Below are 27,031 nucleotides of genomic sequence, written 5' to 3' on the forward strand. Positions count from 1 at the left end.
TTTGGTTTTAAACTGTTTTGAGGTAACTGTAGATTCACATGCAGCTGGAAGAAAGAACACAGAGATCCCATGCACCCGTGTTTCAGTGTCCCCCAATAATAACATTTTGCAGAACCATAGCACATACAAGCAGAATGACTTGATTCGTCCCACCGATGTGCAGATTTCCTACTTCTCTTGTGTTCATGTATGCATGTGCGATTTTAGCACCAGTGTAGGTTTCTGTGTCTGTGACCACAGTCAACATGCAGATAACTATCACTGAAGGAGCAAGGGTTCCTCTGCGTCCTTTTATAGCCCTGCCCACATCCTGCCCCTTTCATCACCAAGCCCACCCTCTTCCTTTTCATAGCCACGCCCAGCCTTTTCCTGTTCATCACCACGCCCACTCCCTGCCCTTTCATAGCCACGCCCATCATTTTCCTTTCATAACCATGACCACCCCATTGTCTTTCATTGCTACATCCATCCCCCTTCCAATTAATAGCCACGCCCACTTCTGCCCTTTCATAGCTACTCCCACCTTCTTCATTTTCATAGCCAAACCCAGCCTCTTTCCTTTCAGAGCCACACGGATGTCCCTTCCCTTTCAGAGCCAACTCTCCTACCCTGAACCCCTGGCAACCACTCATCAGTGTTTCCGTCATTTTGTTATTTCAAGAACGTTCTATAAATGAAGTCATACACTGTGCAAAGCTTGCAGATTGGCTCTTCTTATTCAGCATAATTCTCTGGAGCTTCCATCTGGGTTGTATCAATAGTTTATTCTTTCTAATGGCTGAGTAGTATTCCATGGCGCGGCTGTACACAGTTTAACTCTTCATGCTCGGGAGGCCATCTGGGTTATTTCCAGTTTTTGGCTACCATGAATAAAGCTTCTGTAAAGATGTGTGTGTAGGTTTTACTGTGAATGTACATTTCCCTCTCTCTGGGGTTAATGCCCGAGAGTGGGATAGCTGGGTCATATGGCAATTGCATGGCTAGCTTTAAAAGAAAACGCCCAACTGGTTTGAATAGCTGTACCATTTCACTTTGCCTCGATTAATGTACCAGTGATTCAGTTTGTCTGCATCTTAGTCAAAATTTGGTGCGTTGTTGTTTTATGTCAGTCATTGCAGGTATGTAGTGACAGCTCATCATGGTTTTAACTTGTATTTGCCTAATGGTTGATGAAATTAAATATCTTTTCATGTACATTTAAATTTCATCTTTAGTGAACTATCTGCCCATGTCTTTTGCCCATTTTCTTACTACATTGTTTTAAATCGTTGAATTTGAGATTTCATTGTATATTGTAGATACTAGTTCTTTGATGAATATTTGATTTCCAAGTATTTTTGCTACTTTGTTGCTTGTCTTTTCATTGTCTTAACAGGGTGTTTTGTAAAGTAAAAATTTAATTTTAGTGACAATTCATCAATTTTCCCTTGTGGATTATGTGTGTGTAAGTATGTGTTTATGCATTTATGTTCTGTCTTCCCCCATGGAAAACTACACTCCATTGTGGTAGACATTTTGCTATCTAACTTATTTCTAAATCACAAGAGTCTAGAATTTTGCCTGGCACACACTAATGATCAACAAATTCATGTTGAATGAACAAATAAATGAATAAACACTAATTTATTAAGTAAAAACTATTTAAAGTAAGTCTTTTTCTAACACTGGGGAATGATAACAATAGTAAAAGTGGTATATTAACATTCTGCAAAAGGATTTTAAATCCATTATTCTCTTGGGTTTTCATCATCGCCTGTGGGGAGGACAGTTCAGGTATGATTCTCTTACTTCAGAGATGAGCCCAGGGATGTGAGGCTCCTTCTCAGTGACATCTGCACCTTGTTTCCACTCTAGTATGTTTCTGCCCAGGATTCCCTCAATATTTAGAAGTGATTGAGGATGATTAAAGAAAGAATTAATTCATATGGGAGCAACGAAACTATAGACCTTACTACCTTAAAGTGGAATATGAATTGAAACCATATCTAAGTGTGATTGCAGTTTATATAAACTCAAGGACAATTGGGTCATGTCTGCTGTTTGAGGGAAGGAAGAGTTCACTCAATGGTATAGACACAGTGGTCTTGTTATTCCTCAAAAGGTCTGTGTGTCACCCACACTGGTGGGAACCGAATGGCTGTCCCCATTTCTCTGAACAAAGGGTGCCTGGCTGAGTGGGCCTGCAGCACCCAGCCACTTCTTACTCTGGGTGAGGGCATTAACAGGGTTGCAACTGCTTTTTGCAGGATTGTTTTACTATTTCCAGTGGCTTTCCATGAAAGCACATGCCATCTTGTCCCATGCAACACAAAACAGTCATGCAGGGCACCAGAGTTAGCACCCAACGGTCTCATGGCCCCACAGTAAGCACCCAACAGTCTCATGGCACTGTGGTAAGCACCCAATGGTCTCGCGGCACCACGGTAAGCACCCAACGGTCTCACTTTCCATTTGCGTTGATGAGCAGAGCCCCCCGGAACCAGGTGCATTGGTCAGTGCTGGCAGCACTTCGTCCGCGCTGAGGGTGGACATGTGTGCTGTGAGTTCTCCACACAGTCCTGGCCAAAGGCCTTGTACCAAAGCATGAAGGGATGCGGGGCTGTAGTTCGGCAGGGGGCACATAATGCATGGGTGACATTTCTATGAATAATTTATCTCTCAAAGTCCTTAATAATGTCTTCTTAGGCTCTTCACCTTTCAGAATCATTGCAGTTAAAAAAAAGAAAGAATAAGGAAAGGCCTCAGTACAGATAAAAATTGTTCTATAGATCAATAATTATAAATGGATGATTGTCACTGAAAATGTGGTGAGTTTCCTAGAAAGAGTTTTGTAGGAAGCTTTGGAGGCTGCAACACATCTTGTGTTATGGTTTTCTCTTGACTCTGTCACAGAATTTAGCATACCATGCTGTAACTGTAGGTCTCCTAAGCAGCACCCCAACCCCACCACGAGCTCATCAGGGCAGGGGAGAGAGCCCATTAGACTCTAAACCCCAGAACTGGATCCACTGCAGACATAGAACATGCGTGCAACCGAAGTTTGCTCAGTTTCATGGGTGAATCAAAGATGAACTAAATTAACAAACCTCCATCTGTCATCTCACAGCCAGCCACAACACCTGGGCACACAGATAGCGTGCAGCAAGGAAGGACTGCAGCTTCAGGGTGACACTCTCCCTGCTCTTCAGTTTGGGGCCGTAGGGTCCCTTTCTCAGGAACTTAGGCCATTTCTTCATTGTCATATCATATAGGACAAACAAGTGACTGTAAAAACTCAGTGTAGATCAATGAATTATTCATAGCTGTATTATAAAATTCATTTTAACTTTATCATTATTAATATTCATGATATATGAAAAATGTTTTTACTTTCCCCCTTTAACAAGGGTACTTGGTGTTTAATTTATTTTAAGTTAATTATGTAGTGAATAAAAAATCATTATTTGTCCAAAAATTCAAGAATGATCTATTACTTTATGTTTAGTTATTTAGACAGATTATATATTAAGAGACAGATTGAAATTTAATGATATATCCTGTAATGAAAAGTAGGCATAAAATGACCTTCTGTTTGAAACTTTTGCATTTGAGGGTAAAGAAAGCCAAACTTGTTTATTCACTTTTTCTCTCCTTTCTTCCCTCACTGTCTGTCTCCCTCCCTGTTTCCCTCCTCTCTTCTACCCTCCCCTCCCCTTCTCTTCCCTCCTTTCCTTTTTCCCTCCCTCCCTTCCTTGCCCACTTCCTGTCTACCTCCCTCTATTCTTCTCTTCCTTTCCTTTCCTTTCCTCTTTTCTCTCTCTCTCTCTCTCTCTCCTTCCTTTCTCCTTTGTTTTTTGGTTTTTAAGTTTATTGCCAAATGATGAGGTAGAAGACAGCATTCCAGTCTGATATTTGTAAGCACTTCTCCGTATATAATATTATAAACAGTTATTTTTATTCTTAATATATAAAAAAGCTAATTTGGTTATACATTTTACTGTAAATTGTTTTTCCTTTTAACATTTAAAGAATCAGAGAGATAGTGATCGGCAGTGGGAGGGTTTTGATTAATAGATGTGACTTAGAGAGTGAGTACAGGTCATTTTGAGGCAGATTTGGTCCTTGCTAGTTTGTATTTTATTCTCAGGGTTCCTTACACTTCTTGTGTTCACTAGTGGCTCACTGTGAACGTGTGGCTTAACTCCTCCATGGCCCAGCATTAGGGAGCTGTGGACCCTGAAGCCTGGCCGAGGGGGCCACAGTGACTGAGGGGTGCAGAGCTGAGTCACAGGGTTGCCAGCACAGGGGCTTAACCTCCGGTGACTGCCAGAGCTGCTGGCAAGCTAGAGTCCCATTTGGAGCCCCTCTAAACGGTTCTATTTGTAATGAAAACTATATTTATGCTATTCAGTTTTAAATATAGAAGTTGAAACAGCTGCGTTTAGCGCCTTTGTTCACACAGACCCCCTTGCAACAACCTTGAGAACCCCAGGGAATTTGTCAATGTCAGAGAAGGAGCATTTTGTCAGTTACCAAATCTGTTTATTACCAGAGGGATGGAGGGATGAAGGATGCTGAAGAACTTTGATGTCCTCTTTCCTAAGATGAAACGTGTAACTGCGCTGTCTTTCGCTTCAGCTCCCTGTCACCCAATGCACCTGAGATATCTGGATTCCGGGAAATTCTTCAACCTAGACCCTGAGAGATTGTGCAGACCAGCTCCAGATTGCTTGTGGTCTGACAGGCTGCAACTGTGAGCCGTCACAATGAACAACAGGAAGAAAAGGTCTTTGAAAAGGTGATGTGTGTTCTCATCAACCTCATACATGCACATGGTTTGGGGTAAAATACCTCTACATGGCTCATTATAAAAACAGTGTTCCCCACATACCACCCCTATCTTACTTCCAGCTCCCCAGAGGGAAAACTTTCAATGCTTCTAGCCATTTCTTTTGGCATTTGCCTTCAGACCCTACATGAATGCGTCTCTACCATGGGCGGCTGCGTGGTTTCCCACCATGAACCACTGAACCTCCACGTCCCGTCTGGGGGAACTGGGAGGTATGCTAACGCACTCCACGCCCAAGCCCTTCTCACAGTTTCTGCCCCCAGCATGGCTGTACTAGGCAATACATGAGATTATTAGGCAATGCTTTACTGTCATAACTACAGAGAGACTATTGCCAGATGAACCACACGTTAATGCTATGTTCCTTATCAGCACAATATTTCTACCCTGCAATTAATATAATTGTGTCCGTGCACACGCATGCTCTCCTATGTACCTTTCATGGCTCTATCCTAAATTCCCAATGACGTCATATCTTCTTCTTAGGGAAGAACAGCTTAGGTATCAATGTGGTGTCCTGCGTAAAGTCTCAGGGAGTCATCTGTGTCCTCCCATCTGGCCTGGTCCACACTGGTTCTCTTGAAAGCTGGGGCTGTAATGATGCCCCTTGGCCATCACCAGGTCCCTGCCCCATCTCTTGTAATCTCTCTCTCTTTGCTGCATCCCTGTCTTCCTCTGTCTTGATTTGCTTGTTGTTGGTTTTTTGTTTGTTTGTTTTTGGTGGAAGACGTAATCCCACAGCTTCCTATGGAAAGGTTGTTGGGAGATTTTTAATGATTCTCAAATGTTAAAATGTCTATTTTTGTCTTGACACCCAACTAATATTTGTCTGAGTAATACAGTCTAGATGAGAAATAACTTCCCTGGAGGTCTGATGGTCTTCCTCCCTCATCTTCTTACCTCTTGAAGATTCTTCAAATCCTTTCCCCTAAACCCCCATGCCCAGAGTCATCATGATTTTCTCTTTGCTTCTAGTGTTTTAGTATTTCCCCAGAATGAGGGGGTGTGTAGATCTGTTTTCTCCCATGTGATGTATCCTGCAGCTTTTCCAGGGCCATTGTCTTCCCTGCTTTCTTCAGTGGTTGTTTTCTCTCCATTTTCTCTGATCTCTTTCTGGAACTTACATGATTCAACCAGTGGTCCTGTGGGAGCTGGACAGACCCTCTAATCTTATTTTCCATCCCTTCGTCATTTTGTTGTAATCAGATTTCCTCTACTGTACCTTCTCATCTCTCTTGTGAGACTTTTTAAAATTTCAACACTCATCTTTAAATTTCTAAGTGATCTCTTAGTTATTCAACTCATCATCTTCTTCTTTTTCTACTTAAAATTAAATGTGTTCCCGTTCAGCAAACCCAATGTAGTTTCCCTCCTGTGACTCAGACAAAGTCAGTGATAGCTTCTTTGTTTCTCTTGAACAGTCTTTATTTTCTTCTTTTTTGTTTGTTTGTTTGGGTCCTTTTTATATTAGAGGGCTTGCATGAACATCTAGAGATCTTCATTATCTGTTCATATTTAACAGGGCAGCATTAGAAAGCCTCTTGGAAACACTTTTCACATGGGCGGCGTCTTCTGACCTGTGGGGGGCTTTGTGTGCTTTGCCTGGGCTCCTGACTGGGGGTGTCTGTGCCCCCAGAGCATGGAAAGAACTGGATTCTGAGCCAGATGACATGAACCTGGATTTAAAAAAAAAGAACACGACCAGGCACAGTGGCTCATGCCTGTAATCCCAGAACTTTGAAAGGCCAAAGCTGGTGGATCACCTGCAGCCAGGAGTTTGAGACCAGCCTGGCCAACATGATGAAACGCTCTCTACTAAAAAATATAAAAATTAGCTGGAGGTGGTGACACGTGCCTGCAATCCCAGCTACTCAGGAGGCTGAGGCAGGAGAATTGCTTGAACCTGGGAGGTGGAGGTTGCAGTGAGCTGAGATTGCGCCATTGCACTCCAGTCTGGGTGACAAGAGCTAAACTCTGTCTCAAAAAAACAAAACAAAACAAACAAAAAAATCTACATTTGCTTGATAATTCCTGACATATCTCTATAAGTCTCCTTGCTTGAGGCTATCTACACTAAAGATGTTAACACTAGATACTCATGCCATGAGATCAGGCACATAAGAATCTCTAAAAATTTAACGTAGAGAGCCTTCACCAAACAGTTGTTTAATACCCGTTATTTAAAACTAAGCTCTTTAGACGCACAAGTGATATCTGGGTTCTTTAAGTGTTGACAGCAGAACTGAGGAGGGGAGAAGCCCAGAAAAAGGGGTTATAGAGTATGGCAAGTCTGAAACCACCTATGATGGGCAGACTTCACATTATTCCTCTTCATTCTCAGAAGCTACTCGGGGCAAACACAAGGTCAGTACCTAGACTTGGTGAGTTGGGGCCAGCTCAAGTCCTAGCTTCACACCCCCGGAGTCCCCTGCTTGGGAGTCGGTATCCTCACAGCAGGTGAAATGGAGTCCACACCATCACAGCAAGGTTTGATGATTTCCAGTTGTTAACAGGATAGAAGTTGTCCAGGAGAACGTGGGGAAGTGAAATTTTCAAGAAGATCAGATGGAGGGAAGCACTCTGACATCCTGAAATGTAGATATGGTGTAGGTTTCCCAGGATGAACACGTCAAGGACATAATTATCATCACCTCCTTCAGGGAGACTAAAAGTATCTGTGTACAGAGAGGAGACTTTAAGATATTGCTCGGGGAGTTTTTTGTGGTTTTTTTCAGGGCAATAATCTATAAAATTCTGAATTACAGACAATATAAATTCTTGACAATCTTAAACTGTTTAGACGAAATCATTGACAATGTTATGAAACATATAACATATCTAATAGAATTAATGTAGAAAAAGATATCTCTACTTTAGTGAAATAAATACATTTCAGAGAAGTTTGTTGGAAAGTCAAATTTTCAATGAAATAACTTTTCCTCATTTATTTTCATTATGAAATATGAAATGGTTCCTGATTAAAGTATTTTGGTGTTTAGATGCAATAAAGTCAAAATTAAGAAATGAGTGTATGACCAGGTGCAGTGACTCTTATGCCTGTCTGAAATCCCAGCATTTTGAAAGGCTAAGTTGGGAAGATCACTTGAGACCAAGAGTTGGAGACCAGCCTGGGAAACATAGTGAGAGGCCATCTCTAGAAAAATAAAAATGGTAGCCAGGCTTGGTGGCACACGCCTGTAGTCCCAGCTACTTAAGACACTGAGGTAGGAGTGTAGCTTGGGCCCGGAAGATTTTTGAGGCTGCAGTGAGCCATGATAGTGCCACTGCACTCCAGCCTGGGCTACAGGGCAAGACCCTGTTTCAAAAAAAGAAAAAACAAAAACAAAAACAAAACAAAAAAAAATCAAGTGTACTTCTAAAACTTCATCACATTATAGTTGTATAGTCATAGCTATACTATTCAAATCAAACATTAACAAAAATTTTAAAGTAGTTATAATACCCAAAATTAATGGCTACAAAGTCACAAATATATTCAAAGTTAGAATTTGTAGCAATATAAAAACCTTGACAGCACATCTCCTCCCTCACCTTGCTGTATGCATTAATCCTTTCAAAGAGGCAGTCCTTCCCAAAGCAATTGCACTTTGATTAAATTGATCACCTGCCTCAAACTCCTCATCATTTTAAACTCTTCATCCTGAGTAGCCATTTTAATCACCCTCCTTTAACTTGAAATTACCAGCCTCAGTAACCCGGCATGGTTTTCTGTAAGATTCTACAAAGGGAGCACATGTCCACCCCGCACTTCTCAGCGAGCGTCTTGCTTCCTTGCAATGAGTTTGCACCTAGAACAGCAGAGTGTCTCCATGCTGCCTCCCATTCCAATACATCATGAGAGAATGCCTCCCATTGCAATATGATCCTGTGCATTTTTTACCTACTCGGAGCAGATGACACTTTTTAATTAACTTATAAAAATGCTGCTAATTTTGGAACAGAATAATTTCCTAGGGCATATCGGTCTCTCTTACACACACACACACACACACACACACACACAAAGCATCTAGAACCAAAGCTGGAAGTTAAAGCAGAAAGAAGAAATTAGGCATAAAATAACAGTAAGAAAAGTAAAATTCTGATGTTTTCCAGGAATGATTTATCTTTTTGCAAAAAAAAAAGCGTGTCTTCCTGTCTCCTTGCCTCATGACGTTTTTCACACCAGCCCTTCCCACTAAATGTTTAAATTTTATTCATTTAAAAAAGCCCAGCTCAAATACCTTCTTTCCATTTCCAAAAAAGGTGATCTATCATCTTTACATATCAAACGCTTTAAACTTCTTCTAATGCGGCACCAGAATTAAATCTCATGTTAGGTTAGATCCGCATCCTACTTCTCTTATTAAACAAGAGCTGCACAAACAGTAATGATAACCGAAAAGTTCATATGTTCTTGCTGTGCACCAGGTGTGTTCCAAGAACTTTATAAAGATTAATTCTTGTAAACCTCAGCACAACTTCCAGTGAGGCAGGAACCCCTGGCATGTCCGTCTTCAGGAACACAGACCCTCAAGAGCAGCCCGCTTCCCCGCAGTGTGATCACAGACACTCGCTTGGCCTTTGTGAACCTCACTTTCCTCATCATTAAAATAGCATGGCTCATAAATATTCTGTGTACATTTTCTGTGAATTTAAATATTATTTGTTTCTCATTCTCACCAAAGCTCTGACCTACAAACTACTGATTCTACAGCAAGACCAATTCCAGGAGAGGCTATGGGGGCAATGCCGAGAAATGAAGAAAACAAGGGTGGGGCATGGAGAGGAATGAGAGGTGACCTGGTCAGGGGCAGGTGGCTGCCCCTTGCAAGCATGGGGGAAAGAAGAAAAGTTGCCGCTGTCCAGTCCTTGCTTTTCTCCATCATTTCCTCAGAAGAACTGACCAAGAAATATCTGGACCAGATGGTGGAGCTCAGGAAGCCTTGGCAGTCAGGGTGAGTCAGTGTCATTGCAGAGGAGCCGTTCAGAAAAGCATTTACATCCGTTCAGAAAATACAAAGCCAGTAATACATTAAGAAAAGATGTGTGATGCCTCTACAGGGAAAGTCACAAAACTTTATTAAGAAATGTTAAAGGAGGCCTGAATCAACAGAGAGATAAATCACATCGTGATTAGGAAAACTTAATGTGATAACGGTCTCAATTCTTCTCCAAATTAATAGTGCGATTTCAATCAAAATATCAAATGAGATTTATAAGGAACTTGATAAGTATATATGAAGAAGTAAAGGGTTGGGAATATCTCCAACATTTGTAAAAAAGAGAATCAGGAAAGGGGGGTTGTTCTACCTGACCTTAAGAATTATTCTGAAGCTATAGTAATTAAATCCATGTGGTGTTGGCTTGGGATACAGAAATTAATCTATAAAATAGAATAAAAAATCTGTCAACAGGCCTATGAATATTGCATGAGGAGACTTTGGAATAGAGAAGGTATGCCACAAGTTTAAAAATATATATATTCCTTAATAAATTGAATGAAAAAATGATTACCGACAAAAGATGAAGCTGTATTCTCACATCATATGCAAAGAAAACTTAAGATGGATTAAGGAGTTAAATATCAAAAACTAAGCCTCAAGTCTAGGCACAGTGGCTCAAGCCTGTAATTCCAGCACTTTGGGAGGCCAAGGCAGAAGGATTGTTTGAGCCCAGGAGTTTGATACCAACCTGGGTAATGTAGTGAGATCCTGTCTGTACAAAACAAAAACATAGAACTAAAGTCAGACTCTTCCTAAAAAACATAGATTAATATGTACTTAGGCCTTGGAGTAAGGAAAAATAAACAGGACCCCCATAGCATTGATTATAAAAGAAAAGATGAATTAATTCAAAAATATTAATATTACAAATTTGTTCATCAAAAGACATCTTAAGGAAAGTGGAAGGTCAAGTTACAATCTGGGAGAAGATATATTTTTGATTTATGTGAAGAACATATAAAGCATTAAAAATAAATAAAAGCATACTCAACACAATAAAAGATAGCGCAAAAAATGTTAAGCATTTCACAAGAGGGAACACGTACACCACGAGCATATGGAAAAGTAATCAACAGTTATTATTTGTCAGAGAAATGGAAAGTAAGTCCGGATGAGATACTGTTCCCCTACCATTCAATTACAATATTTTTGAAATCTGACAATACCAAATGTTGGAGATATAAAAAGTGACAACATCTTAGATGCTTAATTTCCTATCAAGATAATGGTGTTGGTGCCTGCTGACTGGTGAAGGAACCTGAGGAATCTTCTGGTCCAGTGAACTTTACATGGTGATTGCTGATGTGCCAGGGGTTTGGGGGAGACACTTTAGAAGCTACCCAGGGAGAATGTGGGGATGAGCTGAGCACATGAGGAGCTGCTACCCCGGCCAGCAGAGCCCCACTCGCACACATTTCCATACAGGGCTTCCCCCAGCAGAAAGGAGAGTCCGAGGTTGCAGTGGCTGAAGGCTTCTCCAGGAAAGCACAGTCAGTGCAGACAAACTGGGATGAGGTCACAGAGCAGGTCAGCCAAGGTAAGATGAGACCCCGGGCCCTCCCTGTCCTGACACCCAGGCCAGGTACCTTCCAGTTCACAACTGGCTTCCTGCAAATAATTCATGGGAAGAGAGTAAACCACCTTTCCTGCATATTTCACATTAGCTAAAATTCTGAAATGCCATCATTTAAATCCTCAGTAAATATAGATGTAATGTATTGCTCACTTTGTAAATAGACATATTGCTAAACAATTTACCTTAAGGAAAATATCTGAAAGATAATAGTATTTCCCTCACCTATAATGACACAAAATCATAAGAAAATAATCTAAAGATAAAAATTATGATTTTATTTTAATTATCCAACAATAATACTGGCTTTTTTTTTTTTTAGTGTGTATACTTGCAAGCGTGTGGGGGAGAAAGGGAGGGGAAAGTCACAGTTACTTAACTATTATTATCTTTCCTTGGTAACTAGGATAAGGACAATTCTCTCTATGAATCTGAATTTAAAATTCATCTTATCTGAGGCCACAGGTGTCTGGAGTCTGTGGCTATTGGGGTTAGCCTGGGATTGTGGCAGATTTAAGCCTGGGACTGCAGAGTAAAACTTTTAGAAAAACACATAAGGAGAAAACTCCTTGACATTTATCTGGGCAATAATTTTTTTTCTTTTATTATACTTTAAGTTCTGGGGTACATGTGCAGAATGTACAGGTTTGTTACATAGGCATACATGTGCCATGGTGGTTTGCTGCACCCATCAACCCATCATCTATATTAGGTATTTCTCCTAATGCTATCCCTCCCCTAGCCCCCATACCCCGACAGGCCTTGGTGTGTGATATTCTCCTCTCTGTGTCCATGTGTTCTCATTGTTCAACTCCCACCTGTGAGTGAGAACATGTAGTGATTGATTTTCTGTTCTTGTGTTAGTTTGCTGAGAATGATGGGTTCCAGCTTCATCCATGTCCCTTCAAAGGTCATGAACTCATCCTTTTTTATGGCTGCATAGTATTCCATGGTGTATATGTGCCACATTTTCTTTATCCAGTCTATCACCGATGGGCATCTGGGTTGGTGCCAAGTCTTTGCTATTGTGAATAGTGCCACAATAAACACAGGCGTGCATGTGTCTTTATAGTAGAATACAGAGATTTAGTAGATACAGAGATTTATAATCCTTTGGGTATATAGCCAATAATGGGATTGCTGGCTCAAATGGTATTTCTAGTTCTAGAGCCTTGAGGAATCACCATACTGTCTTCCATAATGGTTGAATTAATTTACACTCCCATCAACAGTGTAAAAGCATTCCTGTTTCTCCACATCCTCTCTAGCATCTGTGGTTTCCTGACTTTTTAATGATCACCATTCTAACTGGCATAAGATAGTATCTCATTGTGGTTTTGATTTGCCTTTCTCTAATGACCAGTGATGATGAGCTTTATTTTCATATGTTTGTTGGATGAATAAATGTCTTCTTTTGAAAAGTGTCTGTTCATATCCTTCACCCACTTTTTGATGGGGTTGCTTTTTTTTTGTAAATTTTTGAAAGTTATTTTCAAAATAAGTCACTTATGTAGCCAACAAACATGAAAAAAAGCTCATCATCACTGGTCATTAGAGAAAGGCAAATCAAAACCACAATGAGATACCACTACATTGTACACCATAAATGTATTCAGTTTTTATTTGTCATTAAGCTGAGGGAAAATAAAACAAAAATCGACCTGATCCTTTTTTGCTGTTCCATCTCTACTACACCCCCAAAACATAGGAAAAACCTAATCTGAGTAAGAGAGATTAGCTGTAATAGTAAATTTATCATTCTTACCCACTTTTTTGCAAAAGGAAAGTTCATGTTTCCTGTTAAGGTGATCTACCCCACATTTCCATTTTGCCATCAGCCTGCCGTTTGTCTGTCCATCCAACTGTGTAACCTGTGTTACAACACCACCTCTCATCCCACGTGGAGGCTCTGTGCTGTGGGGTCACTTGGGGTGGAGGAAGCTAATCTTGCCCCTCAGCTCACAGCCTGACTGCAGATGACTGAGTGTCCAAAGCAATGACAGGACACAGAAGAACTTCTAAACAAGTTCCTTCCAGCTTGATACTGAGATTTCACTTTTGCTGCAAACTCTTTTTGAGAGTTGATGTTGACCCAACTCGCTTTACCCTGGTGAGCAAGATGAACTGACAACTGTGTTTGTCTGGACATGTGTTTATTGTGTCATGTACACCAAGCATTCAACAAATCCTGACATGTCTGTCAAACTCAAAATATTAAAGCAGGCAATATCAATTATAAAAATTTATTCACTTGATAATAAGTAAAAAGATTAATAATGTAAATATTCATTTTACGAAAAAGACAAAGGGCTGTGACTGGACTGAGCCCAGGACATCAATATCGGCTCCATGTGAATCATTACTTACTTGAGTGTCCTTGGAAAAGTCATTTAATATCCATTTGAATATTTGTGGGTGGGAAGTATCTATATACCTGCATTCCTAATGACCCATTTTGAAGATAAAATGAGACAAAAATTATGAAAATACCTTAGAAAGAATGAAATGATACAAATACAAGGTAAGAATGATTATCCTAGTAGTTGTGTTAAAAATAGTGGGGAAAGAGGATATGGGGTGAAGTCGAAAAAACAAAAGGGAATGGTGCTGTAGAAGGCAATGTACAGATGAATCCTGGCCCGCTGGGGGGCTTTCTGATTGATGCCATGGAAGCGAAAAATGTTCATATGTGATAAAGCCTCCTAAATCCTGACTAATTGGGGAAAAGCCAATTTGGAGTTCTGAAAGGTTTTAAAGAAATGTAGTTCTATTATCTTAAAATGAACATAGTAATATGAGCTATTGGTTAATAAAAATGTGCAGACCTCCATTAATATTTAGATGAGGATAATGTTTAATCATCACTGATTCATTAATTTGGTCAAATATCCACCAAATATTTGTGTGTTCTACTACGAGCTCAGCACGGGGGGAAGAAAGAGGAAACAAAGTGTGACTCTGTTCTCACCAAGTTTACTGTCTGGGGTGTGATATTGACAAACAAATGGATGAGTACCATACAATATGACAAACATCCTAACAATACAGATAAGCTCAGGATGCCATGGACCCGCCTTGGAAAGACAGAGTTCTCAGTTCGAGGGGGCACCGATGAGAGGAATACGGACATAGGTTTATTGTGTCATGTACACCATGTATTCAACAAATCCTGACATGTCTCTCATAAAAATTAACACTGACACTGAGACCTAAGAGGAAAGTAGGAATAGCCAAAAATAAATTGGTGGGAAGGAACACTTGAACTTTGTCCTAATGAAAGTCAGGCCATGACAGATTTTAAAGTATGGAAGGATAGGTAATATAATTTGCATTTTTAAAAAATAACTTTGGCTGGAATGGGGGAATTGATAAGGGGAATGATGTCTAGAAGAAGGCAAACTAATTAGGAGGCTACTGCAGCCACCCAGCCATGAGGTGATAGTGATCTAAAACCAGGCTCGGGCCTGGGAACAGAGGTAAACAGAGACCAGAGGCATTGAAGAGCCGCGGGCAAGGAGGGAGAGTGCATTTTAGTTTGGCACAATTTGATTTTGAGATAAATCTGGAACATCCAGGTGGAGACCTGTGGCAGGAAGATAAATATATGGAATTGTAAATATAGATTTTTAACATTTGGGTTCTATGTCATCACATCATCCTCAAAAAAGACTCCGTGTCAAGCTTCCCTTAAAAGAGGAGCCCAGTGATTCAAATGACCCAGGCTTTGAAAGCTGCCCGCTGCTGACCCCTAAGGCAGAGCCCTTGTCTTTATGTCTTTGGTGGGCTCTTGAAAGCTGTTGTTCTCTGACGTTTTACTGTCTTTCTAAGCCACTATCAGTCTCTCTTGGAAATAGTACCACTTTGTGGGATTTTGCCTACTACCTATGTGCTGGAAATTCTTAAATGTATGCTGAGCACTTCAATGAATTTCATATTTGTGAATCCAAATGTCTAAAATAATCTACTAGAAAGTCTCACAGCCACCTCAGAGGTTCCATGTTTAGACCTGAGCAAATCATTACCCACTGCCCCATCACTCAGAATCATCGTCCTGTCCTCAATTCTGCCAGGAAAAATGCAGGAGATGTTTGTCTTAGTCCATTCAGGTTGCTATAACAAAATAGCATAACCTTGGTAGCTTACAAATAACCGAGCTTATTTCTCACAGTTCTGGAGGCTGGAAGCCTCATATGGTTTGGCTCTGCATCCCCGTGCAAATCCAATCTCCAATTCTAATCCCCAGGTGTTGAGGGAGGAACCTGGGGGGAAGTGGTGGATCATGGGGACGGTGTCCCCAGTGTTGTTCTCATGCTAGCAAGTGAGTTCTCGCAAGGTCGGATGGTTTTATAAGTGTTTGGAAGTTCCTACTCGTCCTTCTCTCTCCTACTGGCCTGTGAAGAAGGTGCTTGCTGCCCTTTTACCATCTGCCATGATTGTAAGTTTGCTGAAGCTTCCTCAGCCATGTGGAACTGTGAGTCAATTAAAACCTCTTTCCTTTATAAATTATCCAGTCTCAGGAAGTGTGAAAATGGACTAACGCAAACTCCAAGACCAAGGTTTGGGCAGGTTTGGTGTCTGCTGGGGGCCTGTTTTGGTTTGTAGACAGTGTCTTCCCACAACAGAAGCAGGGAGGGAGCTCTTTGGGGCACTAATGACATTCATAAGGGTTTTACTCTCATGCCTTAATCATTTCAAACGCCCAACGTCCTAATACCATTACCTCACAGGTTAGGATATCAACATAATGATTTTTAGAGGACGTTGAGTCCATGGCAACATTACAGATGAATCTTTCTTTCCCCTCCCTCACTCTCCTATTTATATTTCTACACCATCTCATCTCCCATCCCCCCATCACTGCCTTAGTCCTGCTCTCCAGTTTCTCTCAACTAGAAGAAGAAGGGCCACCTAATCGCTCCCCGGCCTGCTGTATCTCTCACTGTAAGAACAGTGCAGTAAGATGACTTCATGCTAACGAAGAGACTTCATCCTGACGTTGATCCTAATGGAGAGACTTCTTCCTAACGTTGATGGATCTACAGAGGCTCTCCTGTCTCTCCTACAGGGAAGGGAGAGGCATCAACATTAGGATGAAATCTCTCCTCACTTACAGACCTTTACCGGGTTCCCACTGACTGCAGAAGAAATAAATTTAAGGTCCTCGGCTCCTAGTCCAAGTTTCTTGCCGTGTGACTGCAGGCATTCTCCCACCTCCACGTCCTGCCAGTGCGTATCTTGGACGCTGTATGTGGGTGGCTCCCACTTGTAAGGAGCCCCTGCATGTTCTGTGTTGTGATGCTCCCTCCACCCTCAGGTCCACGTTTGACTTCCTCTTGGAGTGTTCGTTCTCCCTCCCGCTATCTGACATATTCTTCAACACTTAGCTTAGGTGTCCGTCCATTTCCAAGGAAGGCCGTCTAGCTTTCTCCGTTCCTCATAGGCTGCGGGCAAGAACCTCAGCTCTTGCTTTTCTCCACCTTCAGCACTCTGGCCTCCTGGCTTACCGTACACCTGCCTTCTGCAGGAATTGCCTGTCTCACTCACAAGACTCTCGAGGCCCTGTATATGGTCACTTTACATTCTCCACAGGAGGCACAAGGCCTAGCAAGAGGAAATCACTCAATGAATGTTTATTGAGCTGTGTTCCATTGAAAATGTTAATAAAAACATAAATAAAATAAATCAATTGTTTAATAATTTCACTTGTGTGGATTATTAGAAAATGTTTCTATGGGCAGTGATAGAGAAATTTCTACCTTCTAGAGCCTGGGTCAGTTAAAGATCCTTTTTCTAACCTATTTTTAAAAAACATGCCACTCTTATTTTTGGTTTCACACAAAAGTTGTATTCGTCCCTTTAAAGTGTGCCTAGTCAGTCTTAATCAATAGAAAAGACACTCTGCTGAAGTTTTCTAACCAAACTGACTGGCTGCCTTAACACACCCGCTGCGAGTCTGAGTTTAGTGTGACACACGTTAGATGTGCTCGTACCTTTACCAAAGTAGTGCATTACAAAAGGAGTGATAAGTACAATAAATTGTAGGTAACTTCAGAGAAAAAGATACCAATTTACAGAATTAAAACACCAGTTAAATGAAGACCATTTGGGGGATTAAAAAAATATGAGTTAAGGCTTGAAGAAATTCACACCCAGTGGGATATGGTTAAAAGCAAAACATAAATATGGTGTCAATACAGTAAGAAAGAGTACACTATCAAGGCTAGAGAGGTGGAAATGAGCTAAAATGACCATAGATTAAATAATCTAGTCTTCTGGACTGAGATGAAAACAGCCCAAAAGAGTAAGAGATGATGGTTTTGATGGACAAAAAATACTCAGTTGAAGAAGAACATTAGGAGTCAGTCTGTTAACTTTTGATCTCATGCAGGGGTTTGTTCAGGACATTTGGAGACCTGAGCACTGAAACGATGTAATAATAAAAGCTCACATTGACTGAGGGTTTATTTTGTGATAGGTACTATCTTATGTAATCTTTACAACAACCCCTTTGAAGCACCAGTAGTTACTATCCTTATAGATGAATCACAACCAATCACAAGCTTACACATACATAAATAAGGCACTCTGAAGTGAAGAAACATGTTCACAATCCCACAGGTAGTAAGTGGCGGAGCTAGGTTTCAAACCCGGGAGTCAAGTCACACTCTCAACCACTGTACCGGACAGAGAGCATTTCAGGAGAGAAGCCTTAATGCAAAGTGCAGAAAGAAGCAGAGGGAACGGAGAACGCAGGCAAAAGGCTGTTTATCAGATGACATGGTGATCAGTCTTTTTGGGGCAGAGGAAATATAAAGAAAGGATTATTTTTCCTTGTGATAGAAGTTCTTAGAGAGGACTCTACCCTTTTGTGGGTCTGTCTTTCTTCTGAAAATGTGATGAAGCTATGATTCCTCTTGATGAGGGGAAGACGTACCACACACATCTGACACCCTCACCATGTGCATGTCCTTCAGCAAATTCACACTCATCAGGGGGCCCTAGGTTAAGAGTTGTCATCTGAGGCTGTGGAAGTAAGAAAAGACTCTAAGATGAACCAGAGGTTTTGAGGAATGTTCATTCTGGTAGGGAGATGGAAGACTGAGGTCTATTACAATTTGACAGGTATGTAAGGCCACATGTCATCTTAAGTACTGAACTGTGAGTTTCAAACTGTAAGAATCACTGGAGGAGGGATGAACAAAGCTTGGCTGAATAAGATTATGCTATTCAACTACATATGGTTTAAAGGCGGCTGAAGTATATTATGAATTACATTGTTAAAAGTCATGAAAATCTGGAGCATTAAAAAAGCTTATGGGTTGGCAAAACAATAAAATCAATGACTTCAGAATATGGCAATTAACTGAAGCCACAGATTAAAATGAAAATTATTCACCCAAGAGAAACTGGGAAGTACTGGATTTTGAGATAATGATGAGTGTGACTTTTTAATTTGGGGCCATTCCCATCCCCCTCTTCATCCCAGCTAAAAGCCGGTGACATTGAAAACAAGAAAAAGAATTGACGGGTTTTGGAGTTCCATTAAAAGCACTGTCCTCAGAGCACAGTCCATATTTTATCGGAAATTGCAGCTCTTAGGAAATCTTGACTCTGTGGGCACAGCAGTGAGGGAGAGACTTACCTTCAGGGAATCATGGAGACAACGGCAAATTGCTGGCAGCATCCCAGCTGCCCAGGGCTGTGATTTCAGCTGGGACTAAAGAAGCCTGGCTGGAAGTTGAATAAAGAAATCCTAGATAATATAGACAACCGCAGGGAACTTTGGAAAGCTCTGTCATACTCTTGGGAATCTGCAGGGCTGTGTGCGTGTCCAGGAAAGACAGGAAAAGAAAGTCATCATGCATTCATTCCTGGGTGACCCCGAGGCTCTTTACAAGCATGGATTAAAAGTTCAGGCCTCCTGGAAAGGGCCAGGAGTTTAAGGCAATGCCTTCTCACATAGATCCCCTTGGCAGATGGTAGAAGCTGTTCAGGAAAGGCATTTAATAAAATCCTCTGGCTATTCATTGGCCGACCACTAACTTATCCTGACTCAGGCATAATACTTACAAAGCCAGGCCTTAAAAACTAACCAATAAACAGACAAACTACAAGCTCCAAGAACTTGAAAGAGAAAGAGAAAGGTAGCAGAGGAATCAGTAGCCAAACAATGCACAATACTCAAAATCTCCAGAATTATACCAGGAAAGTTACTAAACAAATAAGAAGCAACAAGGAAAATAAAACAAAACTAGTAGCAATAAAAATCTAGCAACAACAGCAAGTCTTGGGGGATGTAAGAATCTGATACCAGAATTGCTATAACATATTACCTAAAAATTTCCAGTTGCCATTACAAAAATTATAAGAGATATAAAGAAACAGGAAAGTATGACACACACACAAGAGAAAAAAGTTAACAGAAAATGTCCCTGAAAGGGCTCAGATTTGGGACTTGGTGAAGACTTTAAACCAATTATTATAAATATATTTAAATAACTAAAGAAAATTGTTTGAAAAATTCAAGGGAATTGTGACAATTTTGTCTCGCCAAGTAGAGGATTTCAATACAGAAATAGATGTTATAAAATAAATAACCAAATAAATATTCTGGAGTTGAAATATTCCATAACTGAAATAAAAATTACATTAGAGAAGCTCAATAACAAATTTGACCCTTAAGAACAAATAATTCAAAACTTAAAAATAGGCTAATAGAGACTATTTAGTCTCAGAGACAGAGAAAACAAAAGAATAGAAATGAAGATAGCCTTACAGATCTCTGGGGCACCACTAATTCTATCAATATATACACAATGAGAAATTCAGAAGAGAAGAAAAAGGGGGACAAAAATATTTGAAGAAATATTGGCTGAAAGCTTTCCAAATTGATGAAATATATTAACACATAATTAAAGAGTTCAATGAATTCAACATAGAATACACATAAATGGATCTACACATAGATATATCAGGATCAAGTTAACAAAAGTCAAAGGCAAAAATTTTTTGAAAGCTGCAAGATAAAAAGACAGAGAATAGATTTGAAACAAACAGACATGATTCAATTAAATGGTCTCTATAAAATGCACTTTGAATTAAAGCCACAAATAATTCGAAAGTGAAAACATGGAAAAATATTCCATGCAAGCAATAACTAAAAGAGAGCTGAAGTGACTACAAGGCAGAGTCAATAAAATTACTACTTGACTTTTCATCAGCAACTATGGAGAATAGAAAGCAATGTGATGACATCTTCAAAGAGTTGAAAGACTATCAATAAAGTTCTCTATTTAGCTAAACTCTTAAAAATATTAAAACATTCCAAGATAAACAAAAACAGATAATTTATTGCTAGAAGACCTGTCGTATATGAAATACTAAAGGGAGCCCGTCATGCTGAAATGAAAGGACACACAAAACCACATGAAGAAATACAGAGCAATGGTGAAGATAACTGCATAGATATTATAAAACATGGTATAAGCATATCATTTGTAACGCTTTCATTCTTCTATACATTTTAAAAGACATCGACAGAAATCAATAATTATAAAACTGTGCTAACAGCTTATAAGGTATAAATAAAAAGTTTTATAGCAATAATAGCACAAAATTGGTGGAAGAAATGGAAGAATATGGTAACTAAGTTTTTATCTATGTTTGAAACAGAGTTAGTATTAGTCTGAACTAGATTGCTTCAAGTTAACAGCTAATTGTAATTTCCAGGGAAATTGAGAGAAAAAAATTAAAATTATTTAAAAAAACAACAAAGGAACTAAAACAGTATACTGGGAATCATATTTTTAACAAGAATATGGCAAAAATAGGGAAATAGAGGAATAAAAAAGACACAAGATATATAGAAAATAAATTGCATAATTGTAGGTGTAAAATTACCATATCAATAATTACATTAAATAGAAATTGATTAAGCATCCCAATCAAAAGGCAGATAATAGATTTGAAACAAACAAACATGATTCAATTAAATGGTCTCTAAAAAATGCACTTTGAATTTGAAGCCACAAATAATTTGAAAGTAAAAGCATGGAAAAACATTCCATGCAAGCAATAACCAAAAGAGAGCTGAAGTGACTGCACTAATATCAGACACAAAAGACTGAAGACAATGTTTAAAAATTAGGTGCAAAAAAGTTCATTTTATGATGAGAAGAGGTTTGATGAGTCAAGAAGACATAACAATTATAAACATATATGTATCGAACAGTACAGCTCCAAAATACATGAAACAAATTCTGATAAAATTAAGGGGATAGACAGTCAATAAAAATAACTGGAGACATCAATATCCCACATTCATTAATAGATAAAACTATTAGAACTAACAAATTAGTTCAGCCCATTTGCAGGGTAAAATATCGGTACATCATAATCCATTGTATTTTGCATATTAATTCTATGATTTAAATGTTTGTGTTTCCCCAAATTCGTATGTTGAAATGCTAACCCCCAGGGTAATGGTATTATGGGATGGGGTCCTTGGAAGGTGATTACGTCATGAGGGTGGAGCCCATATAAAGTAGCCTCAGAAAGCTTGCTTGCCCTTTCCACCACGTAAGGATGCAGCAAGAAGACAAATGCCTGCCTATGAGGAAATGAACCTTCACCACACACCCAATAATCTGGTGTCTTGATCTTGGACTTCCAGGCTCCAAAACTGTGCAAAATACCTTTCTGTTTTTCATAAGCCACGCGGTTTATGACATTTTTCTCTAGTATGCCAAATGGACTAAAACAACTAGAACAAAAAATACAAAAATAAAAAATAGAAAACAAGCTCATTGATGAAATTGACATAAAGAATAAAACACCTGGAAATAAATTTAACAAAAGAAGTTCAAGACATGTATACTAAAAGCTATACAATATTGTTTTAAGAAATTAAAGATTGAAATAAATGGAAAGACGTGTTCACAGATCAGAATATTTAACGTTATTAAGGTAGCGATACTTCTCACATTGACCCACAGATCCAAATTCTAAGTAGTATATTTCAATGAAATGTTTAAGTAGATTTTAAAAGTTACATGGCAATGAAAGGAACCAATATAAGAAAACAAATCTTGTATAAAAAATAGTTTTAGGAATTAGTCTTCTGGATTTTAAAATCTACTACAAATAAACAAATAAACGAATAAATAAATAAATAAACTACAGTAACTGAGAGAGGATAGTACCAGCATACGGATGGATACTGATCAATGAAATAGAATGGGGAGTCTAAAAATGAACCATCTCACTTATTGACAACTGATTTTTGACAACGGTTTCCGAACAATTTAACGGGAAAATCAAGTCTTTTTAATGAACGGTGTTGGAACAACTGGGTGTCCACATACAAATGGGTCAAGTCGGACACGTATCACACCATAAACAAAAACGGACTCAAAATGTATCACAGGCTTAAACATAGAAGTTAAAACTATGTAACCTCTAGAAGAAAACCTATCAGTAAGTCTTTGTGTCCTTGGGTTAGGTGATGGCATCCTAAATACACCACCAAAAACGCAAGGGATAAAAGAAAAAAACCCGTAAGTTTAGCTTCATCAACACTAAAAAGTTGATCTGACAAAGGCCATCATCACGAAAGTGGAGAAACAACAAAAAGAACAAGAACAAATATTTACAAATTACGTATATTACTTGGGACCTGCATGCATAATATGCAAATAATCCTTACTATGCAATAAGAAAAGACAATACAATTTAATAACGTCCAAATGATTTGAATAAACATTTTCCCAAAGAAAATCTACAAATGGACAATAATCTCATGAAAAGATGCTGAACATCATTTGCCAGTGTGTCATCTGGGAAGTGCAAATAAAAACCACAATAGGTACCTCTTCATATTTACTAGGGTGGCTATTGCAAAAAAAGGAAAATAAAAGAAGAAAGAAAAGAAAGGAACAAATGTTGGTGAAGATGTGGAGAAACTGGAACTTTCATACATTGCAGGTAGGAATATAAAATATTGCAGCTACTTTGACAAAAATTTTGGCAATTTCTCAAAATGCAAAACATAACTTTAACATGTGACATAGCAACTTCACTCCTATCTAAGATAATGAAGATATGTCTACAGGGACATTATGCTAAATGAAAGAAGCCAGTCGCAACAAAACCCCTCATATTGTTCGATTCTATTTATGTAAAATGTCCAGAATAGGCAAATTTACAGAGACAGAAAGTGGATTGTAACTGTCAAGGGCTGCTGGGAGGGCAGAATCAAGGATGACCACTAATGGGTCCATGGTCTCTTTTTGGAGTGTTGAAGAGGTTCTAAAATTGGAATAGGGCGATAGCCACATAGATCAAAGGATATACCAAAAATCATTGAATTATGAATTTTAAATGGGTGAATTTTATAATATGTAAGATAATTCTCAATCAAGGGTAAAAATATGGACTTCTACTATAGAAAGAGCAAAGGGAAAATAGGCCCTCTCTCCTGTTAGTTGCGTCTTCAGTTTTAGTTTGTAAAATTTATTAATGGCTGTATAAATGTTCCAGGAGTAGGTGGCAGTTCTGGATTCCTACTTCCCTCTCGGCAAATGCACCTCCCTGAGAAATCGCTGCATGCCTGACCAAATTGCTTTCTCAATGGTACTGATAGGACTACTAAGGGACTCAGCATGGACTCTCCCATGGTGGAACTTGAGGGCCAAATGGTGCTCAAATTAAATTAATGTACTTTATTCTATTGCTTCCTGCTAGCCATTTGCTAGAACATTTATTCATTAAGTTGCCAACTCATTCATCATGTCATTCAATTGTTTACAAGCGTGTATTGAAAATCTGTCCTGCTTCATTTGCAAAGATCTCTGGAAAAAATGCAGGAAACTGCAAGTCAAGTCCCAGAGGTTATTCTTGTTAATCTCTTCATTCCTTAGTTTGTTTATTTATATTTATTTAGAGATGGAGTCTCACTCTATCGCCCAGGCTGGAGTATAGTAGTGCGATCTTGGCTCACTGCAACCTCCACCTCCCAGGTTCAAGCTATTCTCCTGCCTCAGTCTCCTGAGTAGCTGGGATTACAGGTGTGCGATGCCACATTTGGCTATTTTTGTATGTTTTTTAGTAGAGACGGGGTTTCACCATGTTGGTCAAGCTGGTCTCGAACTCCTGACGTGATCTGCCTGCCTCAGCCTCCCAAAGTGCTGGGATTACAGGTGTGAGCCACCACACCCGGTTACCTTAGTTTGTTTTAAAGCATAATTGGAATGAGGATCAAAAAGGCTGATAGAATGACAGCATCCATCAACAGGGCTGTTGAAAGGATCTATCACTGTCTACACCATACTATACACATACACAAAGAGCTTAGGTGTGTACAGCATAAGACGGCATTACAGAAAATGCTACGGAAACACTTGGGGCAGTTTTACAAATGAAGAAACTGAGATGTACAGGCTTGGTTCAGTCACTCAAGCTTTCAAAGGAAATGTCGATGTGGGGACTGAACTAACATTGAAGTTATGGAGAACTTTAGTACCATAAAACTTAAGTCAAATTCATTTGTTAATTTTTTTCACAGTCACTGAAAGAGCGTCTCGTTTCCTCAAGTTTTACGTGAGCAAGTGACACAGTTGTAGGTGACAAGGGCAGTTGTCACATGCCTTAAGCCACACGTCAGAGGCTCCGACTGGCATTCCATGGCCATGAGTTGAGAATGTTTGTTTTTTTCTCCAAATGTGGCGTATAACTTTGTAACATTTATAATAATAGAATCATCATGTGAAAATGCTTTATGGGAACTCAAAAATCAGTAGCCACATTAGTGAGGGGACAGAGTTCCAGAAGTAATGCACTGGAATTTTATCAGAATGCTGTTCACATAGCACAGCTTCTTACTGGGGAGATATATATATTATATATATATATATAATATACATTATATATTTATATATATTATATATATTATATATTTATATGTGAATATATTTTCATATATAATATATTATATATAAAATATATATTCATATATACATAAAATATATATTTATATATGTTATATATTATATATTGTATATAATATATAAATATAAATATATAACATATATACATATAAATATATAAAAATATACATATATAAAATATATAAATATATAAAAATATACATATAAATATATATAAATATATTATAAATATATATATACACACACACACACACATAAACCCTTCAGAAAACAAGACAACCTCTTTGAAGTTTCCCCAGTTGTAAAGGGAAGACTATTGCATGATTAGGAATAAACCCAGTGGCTTTCAGATATGCCAGCCAGCACAAACACCATAGCCCACCTCCCTAAGCAATTTCCTCATCACCCAAACCTCATGGCTGACTAGAGCAGAAGAGCATCAGGCGGAAGCTGGCATCTTGTCAGCCAACCCCACTCACTCTCCCCAATCAAGAGGCAGCTCAAGGGGCCGGAAATGAATGGGAGGGATACTGTGATTCCTCAGCATGGTCCCTGAAACGTGAGTCACCATGAGAACCCAGAGACCGGCGCACACAAGTTGTGAGCTTGCACACACCTAGAAAGCTGCCAATGTCACTGCTAGGGACTATGTGGAAGGTGTCTTCACTGGTTTTAAATGCAATGCACTCTAAGCCAGTTGGAATACTTTTGCTTTGAAGAAATACCTGCCCTTCTTAAGTGCTGTGGCTTTTCTCAATGCTTTACGCCTGTGCTCACTCGTGGATACAAATCCCCCACTCAGCTCTTGCCCTGGGTAGCAATCAGGTGGTTGATGAGTGGTGCCAATCAGTTACATTTCCTGATACGCAATACGGCTGGCAGCAGGATGCCCTGCACACGCACGGGAATGGCCCCGATGAGCAGAGATCCGACAGTCCCACCATCACAGCTGTCTTCACCTTTATCCAGGTGGGACCAACACAGGCCTGCAGGGCCGAGGAGCTCATCTACGGCACAGTCTGAAGTGACTGAATTAATCAGGTCACAGTGGCCAAAAGCCTATCCACTGCCACTGCAAGCCACCTTTCCTGCAAGGTGGTTCACTCTATAGGAAACTGGTTTAACCAGAATCTGGAATTTTACAATTTTTTCAGACCAGCAACAAGGAAAAGGACTGGGAAATTCGACACTTTGGAGAGGAGCAGGACTGATCGGAGGAGAAAAAATAATCGGCACTGGGGCCAGGGATGTGGGCAGGAAACTGGGGAAATAAAAGAGCTTGGAGGGGAGGGAGGCCACTCCATCAATAAACTGATGTGCTGATGACTTCCTATACTCATTTTAGTATAGATTGAGAGGGCTAATAAGGAATGGAAAATTCAGTTCTTGCCCTAAAGAAGGGAGCAGGCAGCTCTTCCAGAGTTCCTGCTCACCCCACCTCCTGGTCACGCCTCTCTTTGGTGTAACCGGATGACTGCCTTGTGTGTGTAAAACAGGATACACCAACAAGTGATGGGATGTCCCTCCCATGATCAGGTTAGAAAACACTGAGCGCTCCCCTGCAGGTCCTCGCCCCACTGCCCCTTGTGTTTGCTTTGACTGGCCCTGGGCTAGGAGTGGAGAGGGCTCCTCAGCCAGCGGCCAGCAAGGGGCAGCACCTACGTCCACAGCCTCAGAGGAA

General features: G+C 39.7%; 1 protein-coding gene across 22 annotated transcripts in view; it reads right to left on the minus strand.

Annotated features, from left to right (window-relative positions):
* Positions 1-27,031, minus strand: part of MYT1L (myelin transcription factor 1 like) — a 529,284-nt gene that overhangs the window by 263,973 nt on the left and 238,280 nt on the right. The gene's annotated exons all lie outside the window — the stretch shown is intronic.

This window comes from Chlorocebus sabaeus, chromosome 14, assembly GCF_047675955.1.
Source record: "Chlorocebus sabaeus isolate Y175 chromosome 14, mChlSab1.0.hap1, whole genome shotgun sequence".
Taxonomy (NCBI): Eukaryota; Metazoa; Chordata; class Mammalia; order Primates; family Cercopithecidae; genus Chlorocebus; species Chlorocebus sabaeus.